We start from the raw sequence: 6,777 nt of genomic DNA, 5'->3' as shown, positions 1-6,777 counted from the left end.
CCCCCCGCCCCCGGCTGCCGCTCAGGCCGCGCTCCCAGCACGGGGCAGTGGGAGGCGGGCCCGGGAGAGCAGCCCCGGCCGGGAGCAGAGGGCTGGGGAGCCGCCTCGCCCTGCCCCAAGCCTCCCAGCGCCCGCGGGGCCAAGTGCCAGCCTGCCCGCGCAGCTCCGCCCTGACACTGCGCTGGAGCCCGGCGGGGGGACGGGACGGGACGGGACGGGACGGGACGGCGGGAGCGCGCGGGCGAGACATGCCCCGAGGCTTGGCAAACCCGGGGGAGCCTCCGGGGCTGGAAGCAGAAGACGGGACGCACGTTTCGTGCCTCCCCTGCTCGCTCTCGCCCCTCACATGGAAACATTTATTCCTCTCTGGCAGCGCAGCGCTTGGGCTGCAGGACGAGCCGGAGCTCTGTAATGTCTCTCTGGCTTCGGTGACACGGGCTCGCTTCCCCAATCAGTTGACATCACAAATTGCAAACAGTTGGAAAAAGATACCAAGCGTGTTTGTTTTAAAGAACCTCGAGCGCTTGACAATGCTGAACAGCCCGGCAGAGGAAGTCAACCCTCTTCCCTTGAAAGAGCTGGGAGAGACTCAGAGGGTCGGCCGCTGCTGCGGAGCATGAACCCAGCACCTAAAGCCGGCTGGGCTGTTGGAGTGTCACACAAGGACGTGCAAAATCAGGCTGCGCAGGAAAGAAACTCTTCAGAGAAAGGATTCCAGACAAAAACAAAGAACTTCCCTGGAAACAAAACCCAAAAAGTTTTCAGAAAAACGGGAGTTAACAACAGGCAGGAAATGATAGATTTTATGCTAGAGGCAGAAACATTCCCCAAACAAAAATAAGATACAGCTAATTCCAAAATCAATAAAACCAACTGTGGTGTCAATTGACGGTGAATAAAGTGGTTAATTAATATGTGGACAAGTAGCTTCTGTTCCAGACCAGACACACTGCTTCTATTGTTAGATATAGCACACCTTCTTGAATATTCAAAATAAACTTGGCACATTTTATATGCTGTTTACAATATGAACAGCTTAAATATTGTTGGTATACTCTTAAAATCTTGTGTAGATCTTTGATGTACATAACTCAACCAGTGATTGATATATACAATCAGAATTTCAAATCTTTACAATATGTTCAGATATTGGCTTCCCTGTCTTCAAGATGATTTTAATAGAAGCCATGAAGAATGTACCTCAGTTATAATGAAGGGAGATGACTGGATAGTATAAGTGAAGTGTATTTTTCAGTAGAGCTGTGATTAAAACAAAATATTCTTAACATGGGATCTTCATAGACAGGAATACTTAAATTCCTGTATTCCTTGGACTACAACACCTTATACTTTCATAAGCTAATAGAAGTCAGCTAGAACACTGCTTCTATTTTATGTCCTTTAGCGTCTGAACTTATATTAAGAAAATGCATAGGTTTCACTAAATTTTATTATGGATACTGTGTGAGCTAGTCAGTGTGTGTACAATGTATGGGTTTTTTTGTGGGGAGAAATTTATATGGAGAAGTAATGGCATCTAGATAAGATGATCAAATAAATTATGTAGGAAAGACTAAGCACCTATTTCTGCTCCTAAAAGAGCTGATCACATGTTCACAGCATGAATTTATGCAGATTCTTACCCAGTGAAGTAGCAGCTTCCACATTTTGTTGCATCCCAACAGTAACAAAATGCTGGATAAGAGGAAAAATTACACAGTAAGTAAATGAATTACTGAATAACTATAGGAACAACCCTCTTTGCCTCCTACTTGCATCTTTTGACCATCTTTTCAGTAAAAGATCAGTTTAAAAAAGGAAAGTGCAGAAAATGTTATTTTGTGTATCAGAAGGCTTTGTTAAAATGCATTCAAATGTGGACATTTTTGGTAAATGTTACATTTCTAACATTATCTATAAATTGCACTTTAGTTATGACAACTTATTCATCATTTTAGTGCATTTAAATATCCCTCTCAAAAGTAACAGCAACTCTATAGCACTGGAGCACATGTGGTATTTACTGATATTTCTTTCAGTGTAACAATAAGCCTTTCAAATATAGTAGTCCTGTGAGTGAACTGCAATTGGATACTTAATGGGTAAAGAATACAATTTTGTCTAACTACAGATATGGCTAAATTTTGTTGCAGTGAGCATTGTTCTTTATCCAATTTGATAGTAATTCTCATTTTTTTTCACTGTTTTCATACTCTGTTTCTCGTGATTTCTTGATTTGTTCCACCGCTGTTGTTCAATGATAGCTGGTGCAAAGTGGACATTCTACAGGTCAGTGCCTTTTTAGCTTTTTTGTAATGTACAAAGAAATTCTGGGGAAAAAAAACACATTTCTAGTTGTTTTTACCTTAGACATGATCTAGGGCTATCAGATCTCCTAGACTTTTTAGAATGTTGTGCCTGCTTACACCTTAATTAAAGGGGCAGGCTTCTAGCCGAATGTTCTTTAAGCAAAGAATTAAGGAGGTGAAAACAAATAAAAATCAAAGCTTTCTAAGTAGTCAAACCAGAAAGCTTTTCTTCTTTCTGTTACTTGGTCTTCAATCTTTTGAGTATCATTTCACTATTTTTTCAGTTGTTACTGAATCCACCAGACTAGCCATGTGCTAAATTTAATTTAGAAAACGTAAGTACTCCTCACATTCCGTTAATTGGGGGGGGATAATTTCTAGCTTTCTTTCTTAATGAAAAAGAAATCAAATAAGCATACCAAAGTAGAAGGTGTTTCTTTTCTTTAAACTTGTAGGTGACCTACGGGCACCAGAACATGGGCCCTCCTCACCCTAACTGATTGTAGCTAATCATTGTCTTGATCAGACTTTGACCTGCAAGAGGCTCCTAGTTCAGAGATGGCCCTGATTTGCTCTTATAGCATATGCATTTGTTCTGTACTGTTTTTATGTGCACAAGTCCACTCTACATAAGGATGTGCTCTGAGTGAATATGAAACTCATTCTGTGTTTGGGAGGTCCGTCTTTTCCAGTGCTTGCAATAGTGCTTTACCACCCCGTCTCTGAGTGTTCCAGACCTTTTTGAGTGGAGAGAGGCAAAAAATACGCAAGAAAATTTGGCTGTTGCTTTGATCTGACAATCAGGCCTGCATCACCTCCCCACTGCTAAGTTTCTTATTAACACAGCATTTTGGATTCTACCTTCTCACTCTCCCGCAAGCTTTTCTCAAGCCCTTCACTCTTCTTGGCAAGATCATGGAAGGAAAATGTGCATTCAGATAAGCTTTGCTTCATACATGTGTGAGAGTTTCTATGCCTGTATGTTACACTTTTAATATTTCAGGTTTGGATGATTACATGTAAGCAAGTTTTGCTTGATAAAAAAGGCTTTATGCTCTTTGTGCATCAGTGACGTTGTTCCTTAAATACAATTACAATATTAGTATTCCTTCTCACCATGACTGAAGTTTACCCCATGAAGACAGCCAGTACTGAAATCCCACATAAGATCTCAAGATAGTGTGCAGCTTCTTTAAACAGCAATGAGTTTGACCCTATACAAACACATGCCCACGATGAAACAATTCAGAGTATAAACCTGCTGCTGGTAAAGCAGAATACCATGGCAGTCCTTTCCTCCATTAGCATCTTTGTCAGGCAAATAAAGAGAAAGAGGTAAACAATAAGGGCTGTTTTTAACACATTAAGAAAATCCAACATCTTAATAGTGTAAGGTGACACTCTACAAACTGTAAGTTAATATTCACATCACTGCTGCACACACAGTTCCCTACGATCACTGTGAAAGTGTGTCTACAGATCATTTATAATTTGTGCAGCATGGTGACTGCAGGCTCTGTTAACAGGTGCAGGCATAAACACTTGCTATTCTGGCTGTGCGTAGCCTAATACCAGTACAGCTGCCTTGGCAGTCCACTGTTTGAAAATTTCACCTTTGATTGCAAATGTTAAGCAGGAAGATACAACAACAAATCCTAGTCTACAGACCTTTTGCTTTTGTCTTGCTTTCAGTCTCCCGAATGCATATTTCAACACTGTCCACTACACCTCTGGAATGCATAACCAAATCATCCTGGCCTTCTGGGTCTGTGTAATCAAGAAAAGGTTTTATAAGCCATGGCAAAAATGGATCTAAAAGATACTCACAAGGCAAAGATAGACAAAACCCCTCAATGTCAGTGTTGTTTGGTGGAAATAGAATTCCCTTTGCCTATATTTGTAAAGTCCAGATTTAAAAATTCTGTCTTCATGAACTACATCTGGCCGCCCTATTTTTGCCAATTCATGATCCCTCCATAATAACCTACTAAGGCTTATGTCATCAGTGTATACTTTACTGGCACTGTAGCTGTAGACTGCGTATGGGCCAAAGAATGGGCACATGGGCTCCAGTGACTTGTACAATGTGGAGAGCCCAATGGTTTAATTCCTCTGACACATTAGGTGTGTCTACACATGCATTTACGCTGGCTTAAATTTACTGTGCAGAAAGTTACTGCACAGTAAGTGGTAATAGGCAGGCATCTACACCTGCAGGTGTTAAAGCATATTAATGCTATGTGTGGTCTGACTTGGGACTAAAATTAGCCCCAAGTCAGTCTACACACACAGTGTTACCGTGCAGTAAGGCGTCTACACGTGCGTTACTGTACAGTAACTAATCAGGCATAAATTTGATACCTGCATGATGCAGGAATCAAATTTACATTCAAGTCAGCATAAATTGCCATACTTACTGCGCAGTATGGGCGTGCATGTGTAGATGTGCACCTGTACTGCACGGTAATTTCAGTTACAGCACAGTAAATATGCACGTGTAGATATGCCCACTGAGTACTTTGATCACATCCACTACGGCCTGCAAATGTCCATAATAGACAAAGAACATTCAATAGTCTTTTCCTTTCCGACGTTATGCAGTCACTGCCACCTGTTCCATGTCTCAGGAATAACTCAGGTCTAACAGCCATTGCCACTGACAGCACTCCTCTGTTGACTGAAGGAAAACATGCCCAACCAGTCACTGACAATGAGAACATCAGAAGCAGGACAGACAGTGTTGGATACGCTGCAGCAGCACACAAAGTCACAGCAGAAAGAACTGCAGAAAACCAAGACTCAGCCATGTAATCAAAAAGCTACAGTTTCAGTAAGTGAAGGAAAATGACAGAACAGTCCTCATTTGGCAGAGAATTCTTCTCTCCAGTCACTGAAGTAGTGCTCCCTGGCTGTAGTACTTCCCATTCTCTCTGAGGAATCAGTGTGGCAGCAAATCTCACTCAGCACACCTCAATGTCCCTGTACATTGTGCATACCTCCTACAGGCTGTTCTTCATGCATAAGGACTAAACAGAGTCTGTTCCTGTGAGGGCCCATAATGGTTGCAAATGAATGGGTCAGATTTATCCCTTAAATTTTAAGCTCCTTTGAACAGTCTGCATCCTAACAGTTGTAGTGGCACTGTTACATGCTAGTAATATTAACAATAATATTCTTATGAAACATCCCACTGTTGCTATAATGTAAAGCAGGGGTCAGTAACCTAGAGACAGTAGGATGGATCAAAAGAGGTCTGACCTGCCCACAAAGTTCTGACCTGGCATGGGGAATTGGTGGCACAGCGCTACATCTTGCCGTCCATTCCCTCTGCAGTGCTCCCTGCCACTGCAGAGCCTGTAGGTCTGCCACATCTATGCTTACCCTCACTACAGAGCGGTTGAGGATCAGCAGCAAGGGTACACTTAGGCAGCTGGCTGCTGTGTATGTGTGTGTGCACATGTGTGCAGACTTGAGGCCTGCAGCTTGGGTCTGGGTTGCAAAGAGCGACCTGTATCAGCAAAAGGTTGCCAACCCCTGATCAAAACCACAGTCTAAGCATACAAATCTGGTTACCACTTGTCTGCTACTCTGATACGCTGAAAATTAGGACATTTTTGTGGCTTATTATAAAATAACCAGGGATGTGAAGGATAACAAGAAGGGTTTCTACAAGTATGTTGGCAGCAAGAGGAGGATCAGGGACAGTGTGGGTCCCTGACTGAATGGGGGAGGCAACCTTGTGACAGAGGAAGCAGAAAAGGCTGAAGTGCTCAGTGCCTTTTTTGCCTCTGTCTTCACAGGCAAGATCAGCTCCCAGACTACTGCACGAGGCAGCACAGTTTCGGGAGGAGGCATGGGTGACTGGTGCCTCCCGAGTCTGGTCAGGCACCAGATCACTGACTGGGGAGGTCCCCCAGTGGCAGATCGCAAAGCCTGAAATCACAAGCAGCAAAATCGGAAATGCACTTCTGGTTTCATGGCTGGCATTTTTAGGGGGTGCACGGTCAATCTCAGGGGGTGCATGTGCACCCGTGTATACCCCCTACAAGTCACCAATGGGAGGAGATGAACATCCCTCAGTGGTGAAAGAACAGGTTAGGGACTACCTAGAAAAGCTGGATGTGTACAAGTCCATGGGATCAGATGGGATGCACCTGAGGGTGCTGAGGGAGTTAGCTGATGAGATCACAGAGCCATTGGCCATCATCTTGGAAAAGTCCTGGCAATCAGGGGAAGTCTTGGATGACTGGACAAGGGCAAATGTATTGCCCATATTTAAGAAAGGGAAGAAGGAGGATCCAGGGAAGTACAGACCAGTAAGTCACCTCAGTCCCTAGAAAAATCATGAAGCAGATCCCAAGGAATCAATTTCTAAGCACTTGGAGTAAAAAATGGTCAGTGGGAACAGTCAGCATGGATTCATCCAGGGCAAGTCAGGCCAAACTGATTGCCTTCTATGATGAGGTGA

This window comes from Gavialis gangeticus, unplaced genomic scaffold, assembly GCF_001723915.1.
Source record: "Gavialis gangeticus isolate Ggan-Ray unplaced genomic scaffold, GavGan_comp1, whole genome shotgun sequence".
Taxonomy (NCBI): domain Eukaryota; kingdom Metazoa; phylum Chordata; order Crocodylia; family Gavialidae; genus Gavialis; species Gavialis gangeticus.
Note: the sequence above shows the minus strand (reverse complement) of the source record.